Below are 20,662 nucleotides of genomic sequence, written 5' to 3'. Positions count from 1 at the left end.
ATGCAATTTCTCTTTTATCTTTTATTTCATGCCAAAATCCATACCCAAAAAGAGACATGCTAAGTGCACCACTTTGCTTGACAGCATCATATTACTGTGAATTCAACACAGTAAGAGACAGGTCTGTAATGCTAAAGAATTGAAATTTTAAATGCCCTGCTAGATATTCACACCAAATCTAAAGGGAAACTGGCAATTTTTAGGATTTTCACTAATTTCTTTACTACTTATCCCTAGATTTGACAAACATCTATTTGTAAGGCATGAAAAAGAAAAGTAAATGAAGAAATCCATAACTCTTTGTCCCGTAACCAGGTACCTCCATCAATGCTCCCTTCCAAAATTGAATCCTTTCCTCCTGGCATTCAGCATAGACTGAACATACAGAGAAGTGGATTGATGAAACACTGTTTTGCTTTCTTCTCTACATTAGCAATGCTATCCCTGGCTTTGCCTAGTCTGAAGTAGATTATGATGTCATTTGCTAACTCTTTATTATGCACTTAAAAGAAAACAGAGCATTTCATGAAAAACGGTTAACACAAGTTAGTGGTGATTTTCAATGCCTCATTTAAATGCATCAATTTAGGAGAAGTGACAGCTCCCTTTTAATTTTATTTCTTGAACTAGTCATGTTTTGCTCTATAAAGAGAAACATTAACTGTCTTAGAAAATAGATCCATGATAAAGAGTCTGAATCCTGACTCCCCCTCCCCATCCACCGTGAACATTTAAAAGTGTAGCACCAGGATGGCTGAGTGGTTAAGGCGTTGGACTTAAGATCCAATGGACGAATGTCAAACCCCACTCCTGGTACACGATGTGTTCAAGTGACACTAATGGTTTTAACAATCCCAAATATTATTGATCCCTTGGAAAATTTTCGTTATTCGGATTCTACTCAACCCGTTTCAAATTCAGAAATCAAACTACAAAGGATATTTGCTGCAACTATTTGTCTAAATCGAACAAAAAGGCTTCTGTAAAATTTCTGAGATCATACAGAAATATCAACTTTCCTATGCAATTTCTCTTTTATCTTTTATTTCATGCCAAAATCCATACCCAAAAAGAGACATGCTAAGTGCACCACTTTGCTTGACAGCATCATATTACTCTGAATTCAACACAGTAAGAGACAGGTCTGTAATGCTAAAGAATTGAAATTTTAAATGCCCTGCTAGATATTCACACCAAATCTAAAGGGAAACTGGCAATTTTTAGGATTTTCACTAATTTCTTTACTACTTATCCCTAGATTTGACAAACATCTATTTGTAAGGCATGAAAAAGAAAAGTAAATGAAGAAATCCATAACTCTTTGTCCCGTAACCAGGTACCTACATCAATGCTCCCTTCCAAAATGGAATCCTTTCCTCCTGGCATTCAGCATAGACTGAACATACAGAGAAGTGGATTGATGAAACACTGTTTCGCTTTCTTCTCTACATTAGCAATGCTATCCCTGGCTTTGCCTAGTCTGAAGTAGATTATGATGTCATTTGCTAACTCTTTATTATGCACTTAAAAGAAAACAGAGCATTTCATGAAAAACGGTTAACACAAGTTAGTGGTGATTTTCAATGCCTCATTTAAATGCATCAATTTAGGAGAAGTGACAGCTCCCCTTTAATTTTATTTCTTGAACTAGTCATGTTTTGCTCTATAAAGAGAAACATTAACTGTCTTAGAAAATAGATCCATGATAAAGAGTCTGAATCCTGACTCCCCCACCCCATCCACCGTGAACATTTAAATTGTAGCACCAGGACGGCCGAGTGGTTAAGTCGTTGGACTTAAGATCCAATGGACGAATGTCAAACCCCACTCCTGGTACACGATGTGTTCAAGTGACACTAATGGTTTTAACAATCCCAAATATTATTGATCCCTTGGAAAATTTATGTTATTCGGATTCTACTCAACCCGTTTCAAATTCAGAAATCAAACTACAAAGGATATTTGCTGCAACTATTTGTCTAAATCGAATCAAAAAGGCTTCTGTAAAATTTCTGAGATCATACAGAAATATCAACTTTCCTATGCAATTTCTCTTTTATCTTTTATTTCATGCCAAAATCCATACCCAAAAAGAGACATGCTAAGTGCACCACTTTGCTTGACAGCATCATATTACTCTGAATTCAACACAGTAAGAGACAGGTCTGTAATGCTAAAGAATTGAAATTTTAAATGCCCTGCTAGATATTCACACCAAATCTAAAGGGAAACTGGCAATTTTTAGGATTTTCACTAATTTCTTTACTACTTATCCCTAGATTTGACAAACATCTATTTGTAAGGCATGAAAAAGAAAAGTAAATGAAGAAATCCATAACTCTTTGTCCCGTAACCAGGTACCTCCATCAATGCTCCCTTCCAAAATTGAATCCTTTCCTCCTGGCATTCAGCATAGACTGAACATACAGAGAAGTGGATTGATGAAACACTGTTTTGCTTTCTTCTCTACATTAGCAATGCTTTCCCTGGCTTTGCCTAGTCTGAAGTAGATTATGATGTCATTTGCTAACTCTTTATTATGCACTTAAAAGAAAACAGAGCATTTCATGAAAAACGGTTAACACAAGTTAGTGGTGATTTTCAATGCCTCATTTAAATGCATCAATTTAGGAGAAGTGACAGCTCCCTTTTAATTTTATTTCTTGAACTAGTCATGTTTTGCTCTATAAAGAGAAACATTAACTGTCTTAGAAAATAGATCCATGATAAAGAGTCTGAATCCTGACTCCCCCTCCCCATCCACCGTGAACATTTAAAAGTGTAGCACCAGGATGGCCGAGTGGTTAAGGCGTTGGACTTAAGATCCAATGGACGAATGTCCGCGTGGGTTCAGACCCCACTCCTGGTACACGATGTGTTCAAGTGACACTAATGGTTTTAACAATCCCAAATATTATTGATCCCTTGGAAAATTTTCGTTATTCGGATTCTACTCAACCCGTTTCAAATTCAGAAATCAAACTACAAAGGATATTTGCTGCAACTATTTGTCTAAATCGAACAAAAAGGCTTCTGTAAAATTTCTGAGATCATACAGAAATATCAACTTTCCTATGCAATTTCTCTTTTATCTTTTATTTCATGCCAAAATCCATACCCAAAAAGAGACATGCTAAGTGCACCACTTTGCTTGACAGCATCATATTACTCTGAATTCAACACAGTAAGAGACAGGTCTGTAATGCTAAAGAATTGAAATTTTAAATGCCCTGCTAGATATTCACACCAAATCTAAAAGGAAACTGGCAATTTTTAGGATTTTCACTAATTTCTTTACTACTTATCCCTAGATTTGACAAACATCTATTTGTAAGGCATGAAAAAGAAAAGTAAATGAAGAAATCCATAACTCTTTGTCCCGTAACCAGGTACCTACATCAATGCTCCCTTCCAAAATGGAATCCTTTCCTCCTGGCATTCAGCATAGACTGAACATACAGAGAAGTGGATTGATGAAACACTGTTTCGCTTTCTTCTCTACATTAGCAATGCTATCCCTGGCTTTGCCTAGTCTGAAGTAGATTATGATGTCATTTGCTAACTCTTTATTATGCACTTAAAAGAAAACAGAGCATTTCATGAAAAACGGTTAACACAAGTTAGTGGTGATTTTCAATGCCTCATTTAAATGCATCAATTTAGGAGAAGTGACAGCTCCCCTTTAATTTTATTTCTTGAACTAGTCATGTTTTGCTCTATAAAGAGAAACATTAACTGTCTTAGAAAATAGATCCATGATAAAGAGTCTGAATCCTGACTCCCCCACCCCATCCACCGTGAACAATTAAATTGTAGCACCAGGATGGCCGAGTGGTTAAGGCGTTGGACTTAAGATCCAATGGACGAATGTCCGCGTGGGTTCAGACCCCACTCCTGGTACACGATGTGTTCAAGTGACACTAATGGTTTTAACAATCCCAAATATTATTGATCCCTTGGAAAATTTTCGTTATTCGGATTCTACTCAACCCGTTTCAAATTCAGAAATCAAACTACAAAGGATATTTGCTGCAACTATTTGTCTAAATCGAACCAAAAAGGCTTCTGTAAAATTTCTGAGATCATACAGAAATATCAACTTTCCTATGCAATTTCTCTTTTATCTTTTATTTCATGCCAAAATCCATACCCAAAAAGAGACATGCTAAGTGCACCACTTTGCTTGACAGCATCATATTACTGTGAATTCAACACAGTAAGAGACAGGTCTGTAATGCTAAAGAATTGAAATTTTAAATGCCCTGCTAGATATTCACACCAAATCTAAAGGGAAACTGGCAATTTTTAGGATTTTCACTAATTTCTTTACTACTTATCCCTAGATTTGACAAACATCTATTTGTAAGGCATGAAAAAGAAAAGTAAATGAAGAAATCCATAACTCTTTGTCCCGTAACCAGGTACCTCCATCAATGCTCCCTTCCAAAATTGAATCCTTTCCTCCTGGCATTCAGCATAGACTGAACATACAGAGAAGTGGATTGATGAAACACTGTTTTGCTTTCTTCTCTACATTAGCAATGCTATCCCTGGCTTTGCCTAGTCTGAAGTAGATTATGATGTCATTTGCTAACTCTTTATTATGCACTTAAAAGAAAACAGAGCATTTCATGAAAAACGGTTAACACAAGTTAGTGGTGATTTTCAATGCCTCATTTAAATGCATCAATTTAGGAGAAGTGACAGCTCCCTTTTAATTTTATTTCTTGAACTAGTCATGTTTTGCTCTATAAAGAGAAACATTAACTGTCTTAGAAAATAGATCCATGATAAAGAGTCTGAATCCTGACTCCCCCTCCCCATCCACCGTGAACATTTAAAAGTGTAGCACCAGGATGGCTGAGTGGTTAAGGCGTTGGACTTAAGATCCAATGGACGAATGTCAAACCCCACTCCTGGTACACGATGTGTTCAAGTGACACTAATGGTTTTAACAATCCCAAATATTATTGATCCCTTGGAAAATTTTCGTTATTCGGATTCTACTCAACCCGTTTCAAATTCAGAAATCAAACTACAAAGGATATTTGCTGCAACTATTTGTCTAAATCGAACAAAAAGGCTTCTGTAAAATTTCTGAGATCATACAGAAATATCAACTTTCCTATGCAATTTCTCTTTTATCTTTTATTTCATGCCAAAATCCATACCCAAAAAGAGACATGCTAAGTGCACCACTTTGCTTGACAGCATCATATTACTCTGAATTCAACACAGTAAGAGACAGGTCTGTAATGCTAAAGAATTGAAATTTTAAATGCCCTGCTAGATATTCACACCAAATCTAAAGGGAAACTGGCAATTTTTAGGATTTTCACTAATTTCTTTACTACTTATCCCTAGATTTGACAAACATCTATTTGTAAGGCATGAAAAAGAAAAGTAAATGAAGAAATCCATAACTCTTTGTCCCGTAACCAGGTACCTACATCAATGCTCCCTTCCAAAATGGAATCCTTTCCTCCTGGCATTCAGCATAGACTGAACATACAGAGAAGTGGATTGATGAAACACTGTTTCGCTTTCTTCTCTACATTAGCAATGCTATCCCTGGCTTTGCCTAGTCTGAAGTAGATTATGATGTCATTTGCTAACTCTTTATTATGCACTTAAAAGAAAACAGAGCATTTCATGAAAAACGGTTAACACAAGTTAGTGGTGATTTTCAATGCCTCATTTAAATGCATCAATTTAGGAGAAGTGACAGCTCCCCTTTAATTTTATTTCTTGAACTAGTCATGTTTTGCTCTATAAAGAGAAACATTAACTGTCTTAGAAAATAGATCCATGATAAAGAGTCTGGATCCTGACTCCCCCACCCCATCCACCGTGAACATTTAAATTGTAGCACCAGGATGGCCGAGTGGTTAAGTCGTTGGACTTAAGATCCAATGGACGAATGTCAAACCCCACTCCTGGTACACGATGTGTTCAAGTGACACTAATGGTTTTAACAATCCCAAATATTATTGATCCCTTGGAAAATTTATGTTATTCGGATTCTACTCAACCCGTTTCAAATTCAGAAATCAAACTACAAAGGATATTTGCTGCAACTATTTGTCTAAATCGAACCAAAAAGGCTTCTGTAAAATTTCTGAGATCATACAGAAATATCAACTTTCCTATGCAATTTCTCTTTTATCTTTTATTTCATGCCAAAATCCATACCCAAAAAGAGACATGCTAAGTGCACCACTTTGCTTGACAGCATCATATTACTCTGAATTCAACACAGTAAGAGACAGGTCTGTAATGCTAAAGAATTGAAATTTTAAATGCCCTGCTAGATATTCACACCAAATCTAAAGGGAAACTGGCAATTTTTAGGATTTTCACTAATTTCTTTACTACTTATCCCTAGATTTGACAAACATCTATTTGTAAGGCATGAAAAAGAAAAGTAAATGAAGAAATCCATAACTCTTTGTCCCGTAACCAGGTACCTCCATCAATGCTCCCTTCCAAAATTGAATCCTTTCCTCCTGGCATTCAGCATAGACTGAACATACAGAGAAGTGGATTGATGAAACACTGTTTTGCTTTCTTCTCTACATTAGCAATGCTTTCCCTGGCTTTGCCTAGTCTGAAGTAGATTATGATGTCATTTGCTAACTCTTTATTATGCACTTAAAAGAAAACAGAGCATTTCATGAAAAACGGTTAACACAAGTTAGTGGTGATTTTCAATGCCTCATTTAAATGCATCAATTTAGGAGAAGTGACAGCTCCCTTTTAATTTTATTTCTTGAACTAGTCATGTTTTGCTCTATAAAGAGAAACATTAACTGTCTTAGAAAATAGATCCATGATAAAGAGTCTGAATCCTGACTCCCCCTCCCCATCCACCGTGAACATTTAAAAGTGTAGCACCAGGATGGCTAAGTGGTTAAGGCGTTGGACTTAAGATCCAATGGACGAATGTCAAACCCCACTCCTGGTACACGATGTGTTCAAGTGACACTAATGGTTTTAACAATCCCAAATATTATTGATCCCTTGGAAAATTTTCGTTATTCGGATTCTACTCAACCCGTTTCAAATTCAGAAATCAAACTACAAAGGATATTTGCTGCAACTATTTGTCTAAATCGAACCAAAAAGGCTTCTGTAAAATTTCTGAGATCATACAGAAATATCAACTTTCCTATGCAATTTCTCTTTTATCTTTTATTTCATGCCAAAATCCATACCCAAAAAGAGACATGCTAAGTGCACCACTTTGCTTGACAGCATCATATTACTCTGAATTCAACACAGTAAGAGACAGGTCTGTAATGCTAAAGAATTGAAATTTTAAATGCCCTGCTAGATATTCACACCAAATCTAAAGGGAAACTGGCAATTTTTAGGATTTTCACTAATTTCTTTACTACTTATCCCTAGATTTGACAAACATCTATTTGTAAGGCATGAAAAAGAAAAGTAAATGAAGAAATCCATAACTCTTTGTCCCGTAACCAGGTACCTACATCAATGCTCCCTTCCAAAATGGAATCCTTTCCTCCTGGCATTCAGCATAGACTGAACATACAGAGAAGTGGATTGATGAAACACTGTTTCGCTTTCTTCTCTACATTAGCAATGCTATCCCTGGCTTTGCCTAGTCTGAAGTAGATTATGATGTCATTTGCTAACTCTTTATTATGCACTTAAAAGAAAACAGAGCATTTCATGAAAAACGGTTAACACAAGTTAGTGGTGATTTTCAATGCCTCATTTAAATGCATCAATTTAGGAGAAGTGACAGCTCCCCTTTAATTTTATTTCTTGAACTAGTCATGTTTTGCTCTATAAAGAGAAACATTAACTGTCTTAGAAAATAGATCCATGATAAAGAGTCTGAAACCTGACTCCCCCACCCCATGCACCGTGAACATTTAAATTGTAGCACCAGGATGGCCGAGTGGTTAAGTCGTCGGACTTAAGATCCAATGGACGAATGTCAAACCCCACTCCTGGTACACGATGTGTTCAAGTGACACTAATGGTTTTAACAATCCCAAATATTATTGATCCCTTGGAAAATTTATGTTATTCGGATTCTACTCAACCCGTTTCAAATTCAGAAATCAAACTACAAAGGATATTTGCTGCAACTATTTGTCTAAATCGAACCAAAAAGGCTTCTGTAAAATTTCTGAGATCATACAGAAATATCAACTTTCCTATGCAATTTCTCTTTTATCTTTTATTTCATGCCAAAATCCATACCCAAAAAGAGACATGCTAAGTGCACCACTTTGCTTGACAGCATCATATTACTCTGAATTCAACACAGTAAGAGACAGGTCTGTAATGCTAAAGAATTGAAATTTTAAATGCCCTGCTAGATATTCACACCAAATCTAAAGGGAAACTGGCAATTTTTAGGATTTTCACTAATTTCTTTACTACTTATCCCTAGATTTGACAAACATCTATTTGTAAGGCATGAAAAAGAAAAGTAAATGAAGAAATCCATAACTCTTTGTCCCGTAACCAGGTACCTCCATCAATGCTCCCTTCCAAAATTGAATCCTTTCCTCCTGGCATTCAGCATAGACTGAACATACAGAGAAGTGGATTGATGAAACACTGTTTTGCTTTCTTCTCTACATTAGCAATGCTATCCCTGGCTTTGCCTAGTCTGAAGTAGATTATGATGTCATTTGCTAACTCTTTATTATGCACTTAAAAGAAAACAGAGCATTTCATGAAAAACGGTTAACACAAGTTAGTGGTGATTTTCAATGCCTCATTTAAATGCATCAATTTAGGAGAAGTGACAGCTCCCTTTTAATTTTATTTCTTGAACTAGTCATGTTTTGCTCTATAAAGAGAAACATTAACTGTCTTAGAAAATAGATCCATGATAAAGAGTCTGAATCCTGACTCCCCCTCCCCATCCACCGTGAACATTTAAAAGTGTAGCACCAGGATGGCTGAGTGGTTAAGGCGTTGGACTTAAGATCCAATGGACGAATGTCAAACCCCACTCCAGGTACACGATGTGTTCAAGTGACACTAATGGTTTTAACAATCCCAAATATTATTGATCCCTTGGAAAATTTTCGTTATTCGGATTCTACTCAACCCGTTTCAAATTCAGAAAGGCTTCTGTAAAATTTATGAGATCATACAGAAATATCAACTTTCCTATGCAATTTCTCTTTTATTTCATGCCAAAATCCATACCCAAAAAGAGACATGCTAAGTGCACCACTTTGCTTGACAGCATCATATTACTCTGAATTCAACACAGTAAGAGACGGGTCTGTAATGCTAAAGAATTGAAATTTTAAATGCCCTGCTAGATATTCACACCAAATCTAAAGGGAAACTGGCAATTTTTAGGATTTTCACTAATTTCTTTACTACTTATCCCTAGATTTGACAAACATCTATTTGTAAGGCATGAAAAAGAAAAGTAAATGAAGAAATCCATAACTCTTTGTCCCGTAACCAGGTACCTCCATCAATGCTCCCTTCCAAAATGGAATCCTTTCCTCCTGGCATTCAGCATAGACTGAACATACAGAGAAGTGGATTGATGAAACACTGTTTCGCTTTCTTCTCTACATTAGCAATGCTATCCCTGGCTTTGCCTAGTCTGAAGTAGATTATGATGTCATTTGCTAACTCTTTATTATGCACTTAAAAGAAAACAGAGCATTTCATGAAAAACGGTTAACACAAGTTAGTGGTGATTTTCAATGCCTCATTTAAATGCATCAATTTAGGAGAAGTGACAGCTCCCCTTTAATTTTATTTCTTGAACTAGTCATGTTTTGCTCTATAAAGAGAAACATTAACTGTCTTAGAAAATAGATCCATGATAAAGAGTCTGAATCCTGACTCCCCCTCCCCATCCAGCGTGAACATTTAAAAGTGTAGCACCAGGATGGCCGAGTGGTTAAGGCGTTGGATTTAAAATCCAATGGACGAATGTCCGCGTGGGTTCAAACCCCACTCCTGGTGACACTAATGGTTTTAACAATCCTAAATATTATTGATCCCTTGGAAAATTTTCGTTATTCGGATTCTACTCAACCCGTTTCAAATTCAGAAATCAAACTACAAAGGATATTTGCTGCAACTATTTGTCTAAATCGAACCAAAAAGGCTTCTGTAAAATTTCTGAGATCATACAGAAATATCAACTTTCCTATGCAATTTCTCTTTTATCTTTTATTTCATGCCAAAATCCATACCCAAAAAGAGACATGCTAAGTGCACCACTTTGCTTGACAGCATCATATTACTCTGAATTCAACACAGTAAGAGACAGTTATATCATTACAGGTGCAATGATATGGGTGAACCCAGGAGCTAATTCCACTTAGAAAGGCTTGAGTCACCAGTATGGATATGTAGTGTGAATACCAGGCAACTACTATGTATATAGTGTGTGTACCTTTAAATCTGTCAAAAGACAGGATAGGGTTATGACACACCAATTGCTTATATTAAAACATATAACTAGTGTGTATCCCTTTAAATCTGTATAGGACGGAAACAGTATGCTCATCAAGATAAAACTTCAAAATATATGGATGATTGTATTCTATATGGAAAATTAATTACCGGAATCCAATCGGTTAAAATTAATATAAAATTTATTAGAGAAAAAATAATAACAATAGTTGTAACTATGTCAAACCATAAATGCAGTATAGAATGACAACGAGAAATTTAAAATATATATTGATATCGAAAAATATAAAAATATATAAAAATATCAGTTGGGGATAATTTGCAAGAATATTACCAGCAAGTCTGTGTTGGTATTTCGGAAAAAATCCTTAGGACCGATCAGGATGGCTGTGGATACACTGTTGTAAAAAATGTATCAATTGTTGCCGGCTGCTTGTGAGGTTGGCGTGCGTCCCAGACCTCACTCTGGGTGATGCACGCTGCAAGCCGGTCGGTCGGTCCTCAGATCTCGGAGTGCTCTGTGCTCGATGGAAGGGAGCACAGTAGCCAGCTGTGTGTATTCTGCGTCCCGCTCGATTTCTGCCTTACGCGTTTCGTGGGTGTCAGCCCCACTTCATCAGAGACAAGATGATGGTTCTTTGATATGGCATGGTTTAAATACAGTCCCAATCAGACACAATTAATTACATTGGTGTGATGATTACTTCAAATAAATGGGAAAAATGAGCATACAGTCTTATGTAAATAATAAAGGGTGAATGGAAAAATTTAAACTGTTTGTAAGCAAGAAGATCTAAGACATATAAAACATTAGATATTATCTGAGAGAAAAATCTGAACTAAAAGTATATAGATTGTTAAATTGTTATATAGAATATATATAAGACATGTGTTTACACATGAGAAAGAACACATTTAGTACATGGCTTTAAAACTATGATACCTTTAAGATATGCAAAAAATGAATTAAATACATATAGTCCATAAAGCACATAAAATATAATATAATTCTAATGAATTATCACTTAATTGAGGAATATATGTCAAATCAGCAGTTGATTATGTGACAGAAGTAAATTCATGAACTTGTACAAAGGGAAATAAAGTGCATATGTGAGTCAATTCCGAGTCCAGTCTTATAGGTGAACTGACATGAACAATGCATTTAGTTATGTACATAAATATGTGTTATAGATAATAGTCAAAAAGGTCTAATGAGAACTAGTGGTAAAGAATATAATTAGATGTAAGTGTAATAAATGTGGGTTCAGCCATTATGTGGAAACTTAGGCTGCTGGTGAACATTAAGATAGGAATATAGATCTAGAAATAGAGAAATAATAGAAGCTGGTGATTAAAGTAAATATAAATATAAATATAAATATGCACAGGGAGAGTTAAGGTGCATATGTGAATAATTTGTAAGTTTGGCCGTTTGAATAAATCGGCATGAGCATAACATATAGTGTAATTTGGGATAATATAGAGTAATAAATAAAGAATAATAAATGGGGTAATATAGAATAATACGTGGTATTGAGAATGTAAAGGTGTATGATGACATCTAGTGATATATATAAATAGGTGAAGTGCATATGCGAATAAATATAATGCATATGGGAATATTTATGGGTTCAGCCGTTATGTTGGACTATGCTTATTAATGAACTTGTAGGTTAGTGATACATAAAGTGCATAAGTGAATAGTTTTAGATAACATGTAACCTCAAACAATGATACGGAGGAGGAGAATAAAAAGTCTTCTTGTGAGGAGATGAAATTAAAATTAAAATTAAAATTAAAATTAATAAAAATAAATAAAAATAAAAATAAAAATAAAAATAAAAATAAATATAAAAATAAAAATAAAATAAAATAAAAATAAAAATAAATATAAATAAAAATAAAAATAAAAATAAGGATAAAAATAAGAATAGGAATAAAAATAAAAAATAGCTGGCTACTGTGCTCCCTTCCATCGAGCACAGAGCACTCCGAGATCTGAGGACCGACCGACCGGCTTGCAGCGTGCATCACCCAGAGTGAGGTCTGGGACGCACGCCAACCTCACAAGCAGCCGGCAACAATTGATACATTTTTTACAACAGTGTATCCACAGCCATCCTGATCGGTCCTAAGGATTTTTTCCGAAATACCAACACAGACTTGCTGGTAATATTCTTGCAAATTATCCCCAACTGATATTTTTATATATTTTTATATTTTTCGATATCAATATATATTTTAAATTTCTCGTTGTCATTCTATACTGCATTTATGGTTTGACATAGTTACAACTATTGTTATTATTTTTTCTCTAATAAATTTTATATTAATTTTAACCGATTGGATTCCGGTAATTAATTTTCCATATAGAATACAATCATCCATATATTTTGAAGTTTTATCTTGATGAGCATACTGTTTCCGTCCTATACAGATTTAAAGGGATACACACTAGTTATATGTTTTAATATAAGCAATTGGTGTGTCATAACCCTATCCTGTCTTTTGACAGATTTAAAGGTACACACACTATATACATAGTAGTTGCCTGGTATTCACACTACATATCCATACTGGTGACTCAAGCCTTTCTAAGTGGAATTAGCTCCTGGGTTCACCCATATCATTGCACCTGTAATGATATAATTGTATTTCTACATTTTGGGGCAGTTTTTTGGTGAAATTTCTGCCTATACCCAGTTTTAGAGCACTCCATTCCAAGTCAGACTCCCTCATCCCTGAGTGTTGCTTTAGGCATACCAGACCAACCTACAGTAAGAGACAGGTCTGTAATGCTAAAGAATTGAAATTTTAAATGCCCTGCTAGATATTCACACCAAATCTAAAGGGAAACTGGCAATTTTTAGGATTTTCACTAATTTCTTTACTACTTATCCCTAGATTTGACAAACATCTATTTGTAAGGCATGAAAAAGAAAAGTAAATGAAGAAATCCATAACTCTTTGTCCCGTAACCAGGTACCTCCATCAATGCTCCCTTCCAAAATGGAATCATTTCCTCCTGGCATTCAGCATAGACTGAACATACAGAGAAGTGGATTGATGAAACACTGTTTCGCTTTCTTCTCTACATTAGCAATGCTATCCCTGGCTTTGCCTAGTCTGAAGTAGATTATGATGTCATTTGCTAACTCTTTATTATGCACTTAAAAGAAAACAGAGCATTTCATGAAAAACGGTTAACACAAGTTAGTGGTGATTTTCAATGCCTCATTTAAATGCATCAATTTAGGAGAAGTGACAGCTCCCCTTTAATTTTATTTCTTGAACTAGTCATGTTTTGCTCTATAAAGAGAAACATTAACTGTCTTAGAAAATAGATCCATGATAAAGAGTCTGAATCCTGACTCCCCCTCCCCATCCACCGTGAACATTTAAAAGTGTAGCACCAGGAGTGGTTAAGGCGTTGGACTTAAGATTCAATGGACGAATGTCCGCGTGGGTTCAAACCTCACTCCTGGTACACGATGTGTTCAAGTGACACTAATGGTTTTAACAATCCCAAATATTATTGATCCCTTGGAAAATTTTCGTTACTCAACCCGTTTCAAATTCAGAAAAATACAGAGAAGTGGATTGATTTAACACTGTTTCGCTTTCTTCTCTACATTAGCAATGCTATCCCTGGCTTTGCCTAGACTGAAGTAGATTATGATGTCATTTGCTAACTCTTTATTATGCACTTAAAAGAAAACAGAGCATTTCATGAAAAACGGTTAACACAAGTTAGTGGTGATTTTCAATGCCTCGTTTAAATGCATCATTTTAGGAGAAGTGACAGCTCCCCTTTAATTTTATTTCTTGAACTAGTCATGTTTTGCTCTATAAAGAGAAACATTAACTGTCTTAGAAAATAGATCCATGATAAAGAGTCTGAATCCTGACTCCCCCTCCCCATCCACCGTGAACATTTAAAAGTGTAGCACCAGGATGGCCGAGTGGTTAAGGCGTTGGACTTAAGATCCAATGGATGAATGTCCGCGTGGGTTCAAACCCCACTCCTGGTACACGATGTGTTCAAGTGACACTAATGGTTTTAACAATCCCAAATATTATTGATCCCTTGGAAAATTTTCGTTATTCGGATTCTACTCAACCCGTTTCAAATTCAGAAATCAAACTACAAAGGATATTTGCTGCAACTATTTGTCTAAATCGAACAAAAAAGGCTTCTGTAAAATTTCTGAGATCATACAGAAATATCAACTTTCCTATGCAATTTCTCTTTTATCTTTTATTTCATGCCAAAATCCATACCCAAAAAGAGACATGCTAAGTGCACCACTTTGCTTGACAGCATCATATTACTCTGAATTCAACACAGTAAGAGACAGGTCTGTAATGCTAAAGAATTGAAATTTTAAATGCCCTGCTAGATATTCACACCAAATCTAAAGGGAAACTGGCATTTTTTAGGATTTTCACTAATTTCTTTACTACTTATCCCTAGATTTGACAAACATCTATTTGTAAGGCATGAAAAAGAAAAGTAAATGAAGAAATCCATAACTCTTTGTCCCGTAACCAGGTACCTCCATCAATGCTCCCTTCCAAAATGGAATCCTTTCTTCCTGGCATTCAGCATAGACTGAACATACAGAGAAGTGGATTGATGAAACACTGTTTCGCTTTCTTCTCTACATTAGCAATGCTATCCCTGGCTTTGCCTAGTCTGAAGTAGATTATGATATCATTTGCTAACTCTTTATTATGCACTTAAAAGAAAACAGAGCATTTCATGAAAAACGGTTAACACAAGTTAGTGGTGATTTTCAATGCCTCATTTAAATGCATTTTCGTTACTCAACCCGTTTCAAATTCAGAAATCAAACTACAAAGGATATTTGCTGCAACTATTTGTCTAAATCGAACCAAAAAGGCTTCTGTAAAATTTCTGAGATCCAATGGACGAATGTCCGCGTGGGTTCAAACCCCACTCCTGGTACACGATGTGTTCAAGTGACACTAATGGTTTTAACAATCCCAAATATTATTGATCCCTTGGAAAATTTTCGTTATTCGGATTCTACTCAACCCGTTTCAAATTCAGAAATCAAACTACAAAGGATATTTGCTGCAACTATTTGTCTAAATCGAACCAAAAAGGCTTCTGTAAAATTTCTGAGATCATACAGAAATATCAACTTTCCTATGCAATTTCTCTTTTATCTTTTATTTCATGCCAAAATCCATACCCAAAAAGAGACATGCTAAGTGCACCACTTTGCTTGACAGCATCATATTACTCTGAATTCAACACAGTAAGAGACAGGTCTGTAATGCTAAAGAATTGAAATTTTAAATGCCCTGCTAGATATTCACACCAAATCTAAAGGGAAACTGGCATTTTTTAGGATTTTCACTAATTTCTTTACTACTTATCCCTAGATTTGACAAACATCTATTTGTAAGGCATGAAAAAGAAAAGTAAATGAAGAAATCCATAACTCTTTGTCCCGTAACCAGGTACCTCCATCAATGCTCCCTTCCAAAATGGAATCCTTTCTTCCTGGCATTCAGCATAGACTGAACATACAGAGAAGTGGATTGATGAAACACTGTTTCGCTTTCTTCTCTACATTAGCAATGCTATCCCTGGCTTTGCCTAGTCTGAAGTAGATTATGATGTCATTTGCTAACTCTTTATTATGCACTTAAAAGAAAACAGAGCATTTCATGAAAAACGGTTAACACAAGTTAGTGGTGATTTTCAATGCCTCATTTAAATGCATCAATTTAGGAGAAGTGACAGCTCCCCTTTAATTTTATTTCTTGAACTAGTCATGTTTTGCTCTATAAAGAGAAACATTAACTGTCTTAGAAAATAGATCCATGATAAAGAGTCTGAATCCTGACTCCCCCTCCCCATCCACCGTGAACATTTAAAAGTGTAGCACCAGGATGGCCGAGTGGTTAAGGCGTTGGACTTAAGATCCAATGGACTAATGTCCGCGTGGGTTCAAACCCCGCTCCTGGTACACGATGTGTTCAAGTGACACTAATGGTTTTAACAATCCCAAATATTATTGATCCCTTGGAAAATTTTCGTTATTCGGATTCTACTCAACCCGTTTCAAATTCAGAAATCAAACTACAAAGGATATTTGCTGAAACTATTTGTCTAAATCGAACCAAAAAGGCTTCTGTAAAATTTCTGAGATCATACAGAAATATCAACTTTCCTATGCAATTTCTCTTTTATCTTTTATTTCATGCCAAAATCCATACCCAAAAAGAGACATGCTAAGTGCACCACTTTGCTTGACAGCATCATATTACTCTGAATTCAACACAGTAAGAGACAGGTCTGTAATGCTAAAGAATTGAAATTTTAAATGCCCTGCTAGATATTCACACCAAATCTAAAGGGAAACTGGCAATTTTTAGGATTTTCACTAATTTCTTTACTACTTATCCCTAGATTTGACAAACATCTATTTGTAAGGCATGAAAAAGAAAAGTAAATGAAGAAATCCATAACTCTTTGTCCCGTAACCAGGTACCTCCATCAATGCTCCCTTCCAAAATGGAATCCTTTCCTCCTGGCATTCAGCATAGACTGAACATACAGAGAAGTGGATTGATGAAACACTGTTTCGCTTTCTTCTCTACATTAGCAATGCTATCCCTGGCTTTGCCTAGTCTGAAGTAGATTATGATGTCATTTGCTAACTCTTTATTATGCACTTAAAAGAAAACAGAGCATTTCATGAAAAACGGTTAACACAAGTTAGTGGTGATTTTCAATGCCTCATTTAAATGCATCAATTTAGGAGAAGTGACAGCTCCCCTTTAATTTTATTTCTTGAACTAGTCATGTTTTGCTCTATAAAGAGAAACATTAACTGTCTTAGAAAATAGATCCATGATAAAGAGTCTGAATCCTGACTCCCCCTCCCCATCCACCGTGAACATTTAAAAGTGTAGCACCAGGAGTGGTTAAGGCGTTGGACTTAAGATTCAATGGACGAATGTCCGCGTGGGTTCAAACCTCACTCCTGGTACACGATGTGTTCAAGTGACACTAATGGTTTTAACAATCCCAAATATTATTGATCCCTTGGAAAATTTTCGTTACTCAACCCGTTTCAAATTCAGAAAAATACAGAGAAGTGGATTGATTTAACACTGTTTCGCTTTCTTCTCTACATTAGCAATGCTATCCCTGGCTTTGCCTAGACTGAAGTAGATTATGATGTCATTTGCTAACTCTTTATTATGCACTTAAAAGAAAACAGAGCATTTCATGAAAAACGGTTAACACAAGTTAGTGGTGATTTTCAATGCCTCGTTTAAATGCATCATTTTAGGAGAAGTGACAGCTCCCCTTTAATTTTATTTCTTGAACTAGTCATGTTTTGCTCTATAAAGAGAAACATTAACTGTCTTAGAAAATAGATCCATGATAAAGAGTCTGAATCCTGACTCCCCCTCCCCATCCACCGTGAACATTTAAAAGTGTAGCACCAGGATGGCCGAGTGGTTAAGGCGTTGGACTTAAGATCCAATGGATGAATGTCCGCGTGGGTTCAAACCCCACTCCTGGTACACGATGTGTTCAAGTGACACTAATGGTTTTAACAATCCCAAATATTATTGATCCCTTGGAAAATTTTCGTTATTCGGATTCTACTCAACCCGTTTCAAATTCAGAAATCAAACTACAAAGGATATTTGCTGCAACTATTTGTCTAAATCGAACCAAAAAGGCTTCTGTAAAATTTCTGAGATCATACAGAAATATCAACTTTCCTATGCAATTTCTCTTTTATCTTTTATTTCATGCCAAAATCCATACCCAAAAAGAGACATGCTAAGTGCACCACTTTGCTTGACAGCATCATATTACTCTGAATTCAACACAGTAAGAGACAGGTCTGTAATGCTAAAGAATTGAAATTTTAAATGCCCTGCTAGATATTCACACCAAATCTAAAGGGAAACTGGCATTTTTTAGGATTTTCACTAATTTCTTTACTACTTATCCCTAGATTTGACAAACATCTATTTGTAAGGCATGAAAAAGAAAAGTAAATGAAGAAATCCATAACTCTTTGTCCCGTAACCAGGTACCTCCATCAATGCTCCCTTCCAAAATGGAATCCTTTCTTCCTGGCATTCAGCATAGACTGAACATACAGAGAAGTGGATTGATGAAACACTGTTTCGCTTTCTTCTCTACATTAGCAATGCTATCCCTGGCTTTGCCTAGTCTGAAGTAGATTATGATATCATTTGCTAACTCTTTATTATGCACTTAAAAGAAAACAGAGCATTTCATGAAAAACGGTTAACACAAGTTAGTGGTGATTTTCAATGCCTCATTTAAATGCATTTTCGTTACTCAACCCGTTTCAAATTCAGAAATCAAACTACAAAGGATATTTGCTGCAACTATTTGTCTAAATCGAACCAAAAAGGCTTCTGTAAAATTTCTGAGATCCAATGGACGAATGTCCGCGTGGGTTCAAACCCCACTCCTGGTACACGATGTGTTCAAGTGACACTAATGGTTTTAACAATCCCAAATATTATTGATCCCTTGGAAAATTTTCGTTATTCGGATTCTACTCAACCCGTTTCAAATTCAGAAATCAAACTACAAAGGATATTTGCTGCAACTATTTGTCTAAATCGAACCAAAAAGGCTTCTGTAAAATTTCTGAGATCATACAGAAATATCAACTTTCCTATGCAATTTCTCTTTTATCTTTTATTTCATGCCAAAATCCATACCCAAAAAGAGACATGCTAAGTGCACCACTTTGCTTGACAGCATCATATTACTCTGAATTCAACACAGTAAGAGACAGGTCTGTAATGCTAAAGAATTGAAATTTTAAATGCCCTGCTAGATATTCACACCAAATCTAAAGGGAAACTGGCATTTTTTAGGATTTTCACTAATTTCTTTACTACTTATCCCTAGATTTGACAAACATCTATTTGTAAGGCATGAAAAAGAAAAGTAAATGAAGAAATCCATAACTCTTTGTCCCGTAACCAGGTACCTCCATCAATGCTCCCTTCCAAAATGGAATCCTTTCTTCCTGGCATTCAGCATAGACTGAACATACAGAGAAGTGGATTGATGAAACACTGTTTCGCTTTCTTCTCTACATTAGCAATGCTATCCCTGGCTTTGCCTAGTCTGAAGTAGATTATGATGTCATTTGCTAACTCTTTATTATGCACTTAAAAGAAAACAGAGCATTTCATGAAAAACGGTTAACACAAGTTAGTGGTGATTTTCAATGCCTCATTTAAATGCATCAATTTAGGAGAAGTGACAGCTCCCCTTTAATTTTATTTCTTGAACTAGTCATGTTTTGCTCTATAAAGAGAAACATTAACTGTCTTAGAAAATAGATCCATGATAAAGAGTCTGAATCCTGACTCCCCCTCCCCATCCACCGTGAACATTTAAAAGTGTAGCACCAGGATGGCCGAGTGGTTAAGGCGTTGGACTTAAGATCCAATGGACTAATGTCCGCGTGGGTTCAAACCCCGCTCCTGGTACACGATGTGTTCAAGTGACACTAATGGTTTTAACAATCCCAAATATTATTGATCCCTTGGAAAATTTTCGTTATTCGGATTCTACTCAACCCGTTTCAAATTCAGAAATCAAACTACAAAGGATATTTGCTGCAACTATTTGTCTAAATCGAACCAAAAAGGCTTCTGTAAAATTTCTGAGATCATACAGAAATATCAACTTTCCTATGCAATTTCTCTTTTATCTTTTATTTCATGCCAAAATCCATACCCAAAAAGAGACATGCTAAGTGCACCACTTTGCTTGACAGCATCATATTACTCTGAATTCAACACAGTAAGAGACAGGTCTGTAATGCTAAAGAATTGAAATTTTAAATGCCCTGCTAGATATTCACACCAAATCTAAAGGGAAACTGGCAATTTTTAGGATTTTCACTAATTTCTTTACTACTTATCCCTAGATTTGACAAACATCTATTTGTAAGGCATGAAAAAGAAAAGTAAATGAAGAAATCCATAACTCTTTGTCCCGTAACCAGGTACCTCCATCAATGCTCCCTTCCAAAATGGAATCCTTTCCTCCTGGCATTCAGCATAGACTGAACATACAGAGAAGTGGATTGATGAAACACTGTTTCGCTTTCTTCTCTACATTAGCAATGCTATCCCTGGCTTTGCCTAGTCTGAAGTAGATTAT

At 35.8% G+C, this 20,662-nt stretch overlaps 7 non-coding genes across 7 annotated transcripts; all 7 read left to right on the top strand.

Moving 5' to 3' along the window:
• Positions 1–2,786: 2,786 nt before the first annotated feature.
• On the top strand, positions 2,787–2,869 carry TRNAL-UAA (transfer RNA leucine (anticodon UAA)). Its single transcript has one exon. It is a non-coding gene; the product is annotated as a tRNA-Leu (tRNA).
• A 948-nt stretch (positions 2,870–3,817) lies between these two features.
• On the top strand, positions 3,818–3,900 carry TRNAL-UAA (transfer RNA leucine (anticodon UAA)). The gene has a single exon. It is a non-coding gene; the product is annotated as a tRNA-Leu (tRNA).
• Positions 3,901–9,898: 5,998 nt separating this feature from the next.
• Positions 9,899–9,981, top strand: TRNAL-UAA (transfer RNA leucine (anticodon UAA)). Its single transcript has one exon. It is a non-coding gene; the product is annotated as a tRNA-Leu (tRNA).
• Positions 9,982–14,388: 4,407 nt separating this feature from the next.
• TRNAL-UAA (transfer RNA leucine (anticodon UAA)) lies at positions 14,389–14,471 on the top strand. Its single transcript has one exon. It is a non-coding gene; the product is annotated as a tRNA-Leu (tRNA).
• Positions 14,472–16,359: 1,888 nt separating this feature from the next.
• On the top strand, positions 16,360–16,442 carry TRNAL-UAA (transfer RNA leucine (anticodon UAA)). The gene has a single exon. It is a non-coding gene; the product is annotated as a tRNA-Leu (tRNA).
• A 1,487-nt stretch (positions 16,443–17,929) lies between these two features.
• Positions 17,930–18,012, top strand: TRNAL-UAA (transfer RNA leucine (anticodon UAA)). The gene has a single exon. It is a non-coding gene; the product is annotated as a tRNA-Leu (tRNA).
• A 1,888-nt stretch (positions 18,013–19,900) lies between these two features.
• Positions 19,901–19,983, top strand: TRNAL-UAA (transfer RNA leucine (anticodon UAA)). Its single transcript has one exon. It is a non-coding gene; the product is annotated as a tRNA-Leu (tRNA).
• Positions 19,984–20,662: the final 679 nt, after the last annotated feature.

Source organism: Pelobates fuscus, chromosome 2 (assembly GCF_036172605.1).
Source record: "Pelobates fuscus isolate aPelFus1 chromosome 2, aPelFus1.pri, whole genome shotgun sequence".
Lineage (NCBI taxonomy): Eukaryota > Metazoa > Chordata > Amphibia > Anura > Pelobatidae > Pelobates > Pelobates fuscus.
The sequence above is the reverse complement of the archived record's forward strand: the minus strand, read 5'-3'. Positions and strand labels throughout refer to the sequence as shown.